Source organism: Mauremys reevesii, linkage group 15, assembly GCF_016161935.1.
Source record: "Mauremys reevesii isolate NIE-2019 linkage group 15, ASM1616193v1, whole genome shotgun sequence".
Classification (NCBI taxonomy): domain Eukaryota; kingdom Metazoa; phylum Chordata; order Testudines; family Geoemydidae; genus Mauremys; species Mauremys reevesii.
In genome coordinates this window covers 8,507,279-8,517,196 of record NC_052637.1, presented here as the reverse complement: position 1 = coordinate 8,517,196, position 9,918 = coordinate 8,507,279, and the positions used below count along the sequence as shown (strand labels likewise).

Here is a 9,918-nt window from a genome sequence, read left to right as displayed (position 1 = left end):
GTCGGGGCATAGCTCGGCAATTTACGCACCCCCCCGACCCCCAGAAGTTAAAGGGAAAACAATCCTCTGTTGACTCTTTTACATGTCACCGTATCTGTACTGAATGCTGCAGATAGACGCGCTGCTGCAGCACTCAACAACAACATCCTTCCTCCCACCCCGCCATGGGTGGCTGATGGTACAATAGGACTGCTACCCGTCCTCATCATCAGCCTATTGGCACATGGGGCAGTGCAAAAGGACTGGTAACCATACCAACTTGCTTGGGACAGGTTGATCAAGGTCGGCTGGTCCTAATTTTTCATGGTAGATGGTGCAGTATGGCTGGTAACCGTCCTCATCATTGCAACAGGGGGCTGAGTTCCATCAGCCCCCTCCCTTCATTGTAAAGAAAAGATTCAATTGCCCCTGGACTAGCAGAGGGATGATTGGCTCCCTCCTCCACACCCCTTAATGTCATCTCTGGACTATCATTGCAGCTGGAGGCTTCCTTCCACTCATTTCTCACAAACGACTACCTGTGTCTTATTCATGCATTCTATATTACTTCATCACACAAGTGGGGGGACAATGGTATTGGAACCCAGGAAGGCTGGGGGAAGAACGGAATGAACAGCTGGGGTTGTTTCAGGAGCACACCCTGTGAATAGCATTCAGCTCAAAATTTATGCATGATTGGACAGAGAGCAGCTGTGCTCTCTGGTTCTATGATACAGTGGTTCTCTAGTACAGTTGCCCATATTCTAGGCAGGACTGATTCTATTTTTAGATACCCAAAAAGGAGGGATTGACTCGGGGAGTCATTCCCAAATTTTGCTTTTGCGCCCCTGGCTGATCGGCCAGGGGCACTTATGACCGCACCAAATGGCGCAGTGCAAAAGGACAGGTAACCATGACCATCTTATTACCGTCTTCTTACCAGTTCATGGTATGGTAGACGGTACAGTATGCCTGGTAACCATCGCTGCTGTCATGCAAAAGCAAAAGCATGCTGCTGTGTAGCGCTGCTGGTCCGCCTCTGTCAGCGGCATCTAGTACACATACGGTGACATACACAAAAGGCAAAATAGGGTCCATTGTTGCCACGCTATGGCGTGTGCCAGGGCATTTCATGGAAAACGTGCTCGAAATGATTGTCTGCCGTTGCTTTCCCGGAGGAAGGAATGACTGGCGACATTTACCCAGAATCCACCGCGCAAATGATTTGTGCAACAGCAGGCACAGGGGTCTCAACAAAAAATTCACAGAGACAGCCTAGACTCAGTTAATTGTTCGCAAAAAAGTATCTTTGCAAGGAATTCACTAACTGTTTCCCATCTCACAGCTTCCACTGTCTCCAGACCTTCCACAGCATCCCCCTCGCAGAGGCTGGCGAAGATTAGGCGGCGAAAGAAAAAGACAAGGGACACGATTTTAGATGAATGTGTGGGCTGCTACCTAGCCGAGGCGGACCAGCAGAGGCAGTGGAGGGAGAAAGTCTCTATGTACCAGCGCTCACACAGCGAATGGGAGGAGAGGTGGTGGGAGGAACACAAGCAGGCGACTCAAGCAATGCTTGTACTAGTGAGGGAGCAAACGGACATGCTCCGGTGATTTGTGTATGTTCTGCAGGACCGCTGCAGGACAGAGCCCCCGGCAGTATCTCTGCAACCGCCCTCCCCCGCCACAAAGTCACATACCTCCCTCACCCTAAATAACCAGGAGGATGCCCGCCCTGGGCCGTGAATACTGTCACTGCACCCCAGCAGAGTGCTCAAGTAACCAAAAGCTCTCATACCCTACGTTTGCATAAGTCCTTCCCTTCCGGACTCAAACAAGTCCCAATCCCAGTCCCATCCCATAACTGTGTACTTAAGTAATAAAAATACTTTGCTGTTAAGTACTGTTTCCGTCATGTTTTTTCACTGAAGACTGTGTTTGAATGCGGTGCGTGGGGAAGTGTGTTGCTAATTGCATAGGACAGGCACCTTTCCCAGGGTACAGACACGGGGGATGGATCAGCAGCGGGTCACACACACAGTGCAGTCAGTAGGCACCGTGGTCGGTATGGGAGGTGGTTTCCAGGTTCTGTGTGGGCGGTGGGGATGTGACTTTTTAGCGGGGGAGGGCGGTTACAGATCTTATACAGCGGTCCTTGTCCTGGACCGCTGAGTCACGCAGCAGAGGAATCTGTATCCGTCCTCCTCCGCCACAAGGCCACATAGCCCCCCGCACACAGAATCCCAAAAAGGAGGGATGGCAGGCTCCGTTGAAACAAGCAGTCCGGCAATGCAGACCGCTGTAGGAGCAGGAGCCTGTCATTCCTTGAGTTTAGAGGCGGTCTTTACATCAGCGCACACCCTACCCACCACAGTCTGCGTTCCAGTTTCAACCCTTTAACGAAAAGTCATGAATAAAGAAACCTCTCCTCAGTAACAGTGTGACATGTATTTTATTTTTACATGTGTCTTGGAAGTGGGGGAAACGGGGAGAACGGGGTATTTAACCGAAGAGGAGAGTCAACAGTAACTGGGTAAAGAAACAGGGGCAGGTTCAGCTTCTCTGTAAAGAAACTGAACAGTCACAGGTCACGCTGCTCGCTGCTCGCTGGTATTTAAAGAGTTCCTTGTCGCTGTCCCAGGCGCCTGTATAGGGCTTCATGAGCAAGTGCATTAGCGGGCAGGCTGGGTCACCGAGGATCACTATAGGCAAATGCACATCCACAACAGTTATTTCGTGGTACGGGAAGAAACTACCTTCCAGCAGGCGTCTGAGCAGCCCACAGTTCCTGAGAACACACGCATCAGGAACCTTGCCCGGCCATCCGACGTTCATGTTGGTAAAACGTCCCCTATGGTCCCCCAGTGCTTGCAGAACCATTGAAAAGTAGCCCAATTTCTCAGCAGCTGAATGTGGAAGAGGTGGACGATAAAGTGCGAGGAGGAGAAAACAGCGAGGATCGCAGCGGGCTCCATGCTTGCAGTGCTGTGGCGTCCACACTGTCACTGACCAGAAAAGTGCACGAACAGATTGCCCGCAGGCGCTTTCAGGGAGGGAGGGAGGGCGTGATTGACGGTTCAATGACGACAGTTACCCAAAACCACCCTCGACACATTTTTTCCCCCAGCAGGCATTGGGGGCTCTACCCAGCATTCCAATGGGCAGCGTGGACTGCGGGAACTGTGGGATAGCTTCCCACAGTGCACCGCTTCCAAAGTCGACGCTGGCCCCGTTAATGTGGACTCAGAAATTCGAATTAGTGTATTTAGTATGGATACACAAATTCGACTTCATAAGGTCGAATCCACAAATTCGAACTAAGTTGATTCGAAATAGTCTTGTAGTGTAGACAAGGCCTAACTGGATGGGCTCAGGCATTTGGTCACAAGCTGAGGTGGTTAAAAAGTTTTGGATTTTTTTAATGCAGAATTTTTTTATTGTTTCTTTAAATAATCAACCGAAGTAAGCAGCTAATATTTGGCCACACACTTCTGAAACCCCAAACCATGTTCAGGTTTTGGCAGACTAATTTCAGCTTTTCAATTAAAAAACCCACAACAAAGTTTGAAGGAAAGCAGACATTGTCTGTGATTTTTTCTGCTTATTAAAACCCCCTAGTTTTCAATGCAAAAACAGTTTTGATCAAAAATATTAGTCCAACCCTATTAATGACCTATAGTGACTTTTAGCACTAGCTGATGCTGAGAACCAGTGACACCTTGTAAAGGTGACTTGAAAAGAAGTTTTCTCAAAATTGGATTTGTGCCGAGATGCAGAAGGTTTTAAAATGTTTATTTTTCCCAGGACCGCCCGGGGGCGAGGGAGAAGGGGGGAGGCAAGTGGGGCAATTTGCACCAGGCCCCATAGGGGTCTCCACGAGAATATAGTATTCTATAGTATTGCAACTTTTTTTCATGGAAGGTGCCCGTGAAATTGCTCTGCCCCAGGCCACCTGAATCCTCTGGGTGGCCCTGGGTGGGTAGGAGATGAGTTGGGGGTTAGAAGATGAGGAGGGGTGGGAGACTGGGAAGAGAGGACATGAGGGTGAGTGATGGGGGACTGAGAAAATAGAGGGGTGTGATGTCCTATCTCTTTCTATCTTCAGAGGGCTCTATGCTCTCCTCCTTCCCCAATGCAAAGCCTCACTTTCCTGTTAGCTTCAGTTTTGCAGTAGGAACAATAAAGCGAGCAAAGCACTGAACTGTGTTTCCATCAGTGCACTCTGCACGTCTATCTCCTTCCCTGCTGGATCCAGAACTAGAACAAGGAGCAAGGCTCCGGACAGCCCCACAATCATGTCCCTTGTGTGTGCCAATATCAGGGGGCTCTCAATGCATCTATGGGTGTCGGATACCCCTCCCTCTTTTATGATCTTGGGGTCTTTCTCCTTGGTTTTTGGCAGGACAGGGGACTGAGACCGCCTCCCTGATCACCCCTCCCAATGTGTGCCAGGGTCTGGGGAAGCGCCGCCACTCAGGGTGTGAAGCTGAGAGGAGGCAAAGGGGGACATGAACACACAACACACAGAACAGCCTGCTGGCACCTGAGTGACTGATATGAGTGGAGCAGTTCACACCTCTCCGGGCAATTGTTTCAGGCTGTACCATCTCCTGGAGGTGCTTCTAACTCCACTGAGAATAGCTCATTGAGATGAACAGTCCATTTCACATCTCTCTGAGCCTGTATTGCTGAAGATGGCTGTGTCCAGCTTTGTGCTGCACTTATTGAGAGATTTGCGGGTGAGGGGTTAATGTGAGGGGAACCCAGATTTGCCAAGCAGTGCACAGAATACAGCTCCTTTCCAGAAAAATGTGAGGAATCTTAAAAGAGCCTTTTACTTCACTCATCATCCATAGCCATGGCCACCTACAACTGCCACAATGCCCACTAAATCCGACCAACAAGCTTCCTTTCTGTTGAAAAACTAGGAAATAAAATGGCATAAAATTTAATTAACACAGTGTTAAAGTTTCCCATTGACAGCTCGTACCTGTCCAGAAGGTCAAGTTCAGCTACATTCATGCTTCTAACAAGGAAATGCAGAATTGAATTAAATGCCTTCATAATTTAGAGAGAGAGATTCTTATCTAATTCACAGTAGAGTAACTCCACTCTCTTCAGTGAATTTAGTCTGGATTATTACTACTGTGAACACTACATTTTTGCATAAAGAGCCTGAACATCACATTCACATGTAGACAATAATGTCATCAGTTGATTATATCTGTAAAGAAGCACAGAATGAAAACATGGTCATGGGGGAAATCTGGAAATTTTATTCTTTTTGAATAACTTCCCCTCAGTCAGTTTCCTCAAGGCACCCATTCATAACTGGAGTCATCACGGATTAAAGAACAGCCACCATGGAATCAAGACCTGATGTTGAGTTGGAGGTGGGTTTCAAGTAGGCAATGGCGGCAGTGCAAAAGAACAAGGAGACCACAGTGAGGTGGGGGAGGCAAGTGGAGAAGGCTTTATTCCAGCCCTGCTCAGAGGGGAGTCTCAGCACTGTTTTGAAGATCTGAACATATGACACAATTATAAAAGTAAAGCAGTTTAAGCCTAAGAATAAGAGAAAAGAAGTAACAACAACTTCACTGAGGTACAAGTCATTGCAAGTGATCTTGATCAGCTGAGAGATTTCACAGAAGAACAAATCCACCTTGTTGCTGCCACAAAAAGGTAATGCAAATATGTTCCCAGTCTGCATAGTAGAAATGGGGATTCCACTGATCCAGGCACTGACTGCCATTTGGACACAAGCTCCCCTGTTCATTATAGTCTCATAGTGCAGTGGTTGGCAGATGGCGATGTATCAGTCAGATGCCATGATGGTGAGAAAAGCAAAGTTAACCGCAGCAAAGAAAATGAAGAGAAAGGCTTGGGCAATGCACCCAGAATAAGAAATCGACCTTGTGTTCAATAGAGAGTTGGCCATGGACTTGGGGACTGTGACAGAGCTGGAGCCGAGGTCTAGTATGGACAAATTCATCAGGAAGAAGTACATGGGGGTGTGAAGATGGTGTTCAGCCACTACAAGGATGATAACAAGGAGATTTCCCACCAGGGCTGCCAGGTAAATCCCTAGAAACACTACAGCGTGTAAACTCTGCAGCTCCCAAACCTCAGAGAATCCCAGGAGAAGGAACTCGGTCACAGTGGTTTGGTTGGACATTTTCTTTCTCAGTATATCATGGGCTGCCTGTGGAAGGGCAGTAGTCAGCCTAGAGTCCTCCCCACTCCTCACCTCTGACAATCACAGCACTAGTGAAGAGCATTGTCACATATGAGGCTTGGTAAAATGCAGTTTAAATATGGAACAAGTTACAACCCAAATCCAACAATCTTAGGAATGATGGGTTTCAGAGTAGCAGCCGTGTTAGTCTGTATCCGCAAAAAGAACAGGAGTACTTGCGGCACCTTAAAGACTAACAAATTTATTTTAGCATGAGCTTTCGTGAGCTGCACGAAAGCTCATGCTAAAATAAATTTGTTTTAAGGTGCCACAAGTACTCCTGTTTTTTTTAGGAATGATGGTTATCCTATTGCGACAATGGAGAGCTAGTTTAGGAAAGAAGAAGACGGCTACATCTAAACTACGAGCTAGGGGAGTGATTCCCAGATCACATACACTACTTACAATACCTCGGGGATGGCTAGCACAAGTCTGAAAAGTTGTGTAGCCATGACAGAAGGCGAAACTGGCTGAATACACAGCCCCAGGGTTCAGATGGGTTTATACTAAGCATGGCTACCGCAGGTACACTGCTATTTATGGACACCAAGCTAGCACATGAGTACATCCTTGCAAGCTGTGAATCACAGCCCTAGCTTGCTGAGTGGATGTATCCTAAAAGAGTTTGGCTAATTTAACATAGCAAAATGCTGCCTGAAAGGGAAGAAGAAGGAATGGGGATACATTGTCCATGAGTAAATTTACCTTGGAAATGAGAAGAAAGTTTGTCCCCATCAGAGGAGGACAATAGGAACAGTTGAGGGCAAACAACCTAACTGATGTTAACATGTAGCTGTGTAGGTGTAGGATGGGGATTTTATGACTGGGTTGCCAGTCAGAGTAGGGGATTGGACCCAATGACCCAGGTCCCTTCCAATCACTTCTTCTTCTGACAAACAGCAGGCTAACAACTTGGACAGGAAACTAAACTTCTAAATCAGCAGCACAGCCTGATCCCCTCTTACCACGGAAACACAACAAGGACATACCCAGTGACCCAAACACCAGCTCATCTATGATGATTCCACACTGAGTTCTGTGCAGAGACGTCCTGCTACCTGCTTACGGATTGATTCATGGCCCCCGATACCTGTCTCTGTGTAATGATGAGCTAGGAGCATCCCTCTGTTACTGCTATGGTTTATCGTTTCCTTCTCTACCTTCATGTCTGCGCTGTGCAGGTCAATGGCAATCAGGAGACCTGAGATATGTTCTTGTCTCTGTCACTCACCTTCTTTATAACCTTGGGCAAGTTGCTTCCCCTTTCTGTGCCTCTGTTTCCTCTTCCCCACTTTCTCTGCCTTGTCTACTAGGACCGTGATCTCGGTTAGGGAGGGGCTGTGTTTTACTGTGTGTAAGTTCTGTGCACCTGTTTACAGCTTTGGTGTTCAGCTGGCAGCAGTGTGAGAGAGAGGATATGGGGCTAGAGCAGGAGGTCTTGATTCTGTTTCTGTTTCTCTTCATTTCCTCTGCGTCCTTGGGCAGGGTTGAGATAGACAGGCTTCAAGTGGCTGGTGCAACGTTGACTCTGAGTTTACAGGTGTCGGTGTGTATAAAACACAATCTGCAGGCTTTGCTGCTATCCTGTTTTTCTTTTACCTTCCCATAAGTATTTCTTTGAGAAAGAAATAAACATGGTTGCAATAGAACAAACAGGTTTGAAATGGCTGTATTATTAAATATAAGAATAATATTTCCCAACTTTGTTTAAAGCACAATTTCCAATTAGGGGCGGTTGGAGATTTTCTGCCCATTTTTGTCTCAAAATGAGATTTAAAACTAAACAAAAATGTCCAGAGAAAGTTTCTGCTATACTTGAAAAAAAATTAACTGAAAAACCTTTTTTTTTTTTTGCAACATAACCTTTTCACTTAACACTAGTATTTTTCTGAAAACAAACACATGGTTGGTTTCCAAATCCTGATTTTTTTTCTGATTTTGGGTATCTGATGCAAAGGCAAAGTTTTGCACTGATTTTTCTTCTGACTGGCTCCTCCTCTCACTTAATTGACAGCTAAAGCCTTAAAGGGTTCAAACAATAATTTATGTTTAGGATCTTACATTTGCTCTGTATATTAATCCACAACTATATTCAATTGAAAACGTGCATTTACTGTGCTGGTCACTGTGGATTTTTCCCCAGCTTGTGATGCATTTGATCCTCCAGCACCAGGATTCTTTGATCATTATTTTTCTATCTCCACTTCCTTACCGCTGTAGTATCTAGAAGCCAAAGACACAGCTGTGTAAGAGTCCTTTCACCCCTCACTCTGAGAATGAATTGACAGAACTAGACTGAAACCTGTTGCTCTCTGTAGATGAGCTGTGTGTAGCTGACGCTGAACTTCCCTGACACTAGAGGGCTGATGCTGTAGAAGGCTGTCTGTCCATGTCTATTTTCTAAGGGCTTGCAGGGACTCACTCACTGGGGCCTAAACAGCTCAGAGGCAGAGGCCCAGAGGCAAAATGTTAAGAATTCATGGATTTTCAAGCCAAAAGGAGCAAGTATGATCCTCTAGTCTGATATCGGCATAGCACAGGGTTTAGGATTTCCCACAGGGTACCCTGACTAAAGCCCAGCTTCTGTTCTTTCTGTGGGCCAGGATTACAAAGGGATTTAGGCACCTAAAGATGGAAACAGAGACCCAGTAGGATTTATCAAAGCTACTAAGTGACGCAATGGCATCAATTTAGCCGGTCTGGTGAAGACGCACTAAATCAATGGGAGAGCGCTTTCCCGTTGAGGTCGGTAATCCACCTCCATGAAAGGCAGAAGCTATCTTGACAGGAGAGTGTCTCCCTTCAACACAGTATAGTGCGGACACCGTAGTAAGTGGATCTAACCTACGTTGGCTTCAGTTATGTTGTTTACGTAACATAAGTAAAAGCAGCAAAGAGTCCTGTGACACCTTATACACTAACAAATGTATTGTTAGTGTATAACATGAGCTTTCTTAGGTGAATACCCACTTCATCGGATGCATGTAACATAAGTAGTGTATCTTGGATCGACTTAGCATGGTAGTGTAGACCAGCCCGAAAACAGTTCAGATTATAATTTTACATTTATGTTCTTAAATATTAATAGCCCAAATATGTAATTGAAATACCAAACTTACTGTGCTGGTCTTTGTGGCACTTGTCTCAGCTTGTGATACGGTCGATTCTCAGGCATCAGAATTCTTTGGACATTATCTATCTATCTATCTATCTATCTATCTATCTATCTATCTATCTATCTATCTATCTATCCAGCAGCCCTTTGCTGTCCCCTTGCTGTATGTCCTGAGTTGCTGGCTCTCTCTGCAATCCTAGCAGACCGGGATCTAGTCCACAGATGGGCACTCCCTGCTCCCCTCCTAGGGGCAGGCTTGGGTGAGAGGTGATGGACTAAATGGAATCAGGGACTGGAAGCTCCTTCCAGCTCTAGAGATGATCCCAGCTTGTGCAGGCTTCAGACATGGTCACAGCCCAGGATGACCCTGCTCTGGGGTTAGACAACTGAATCCAGTCTCTGAGCTCACCACAGGAACAAACCATCCTGACAACCTACTCTAGTTGATCCTAACCCCACAGAGGTGAAACAGCATCCACCCTGGATCTCTCATGATGGCAGCAACCCTGGAAGAACCCTTGGCTAAAAACAAGTCAGGGTAGAGTCTGAAAGGGTACCCCCAAGGTGTTTGCAGAAATAAAATATATAG

General features: G+C 46.5%; 1 pseudogene; it reads right to left on the bottom strand.

The window, feature by feature from the left end:
• Positions 1-5,278: 5,278 nt before the first annotated feature.
• LOC120383541 lies at positions 5,279-5,794 on the bottom strand (annotated as a pseudogene).
• Positions 5,795-9,918: the final 4,124 nt, after the last annotated feature.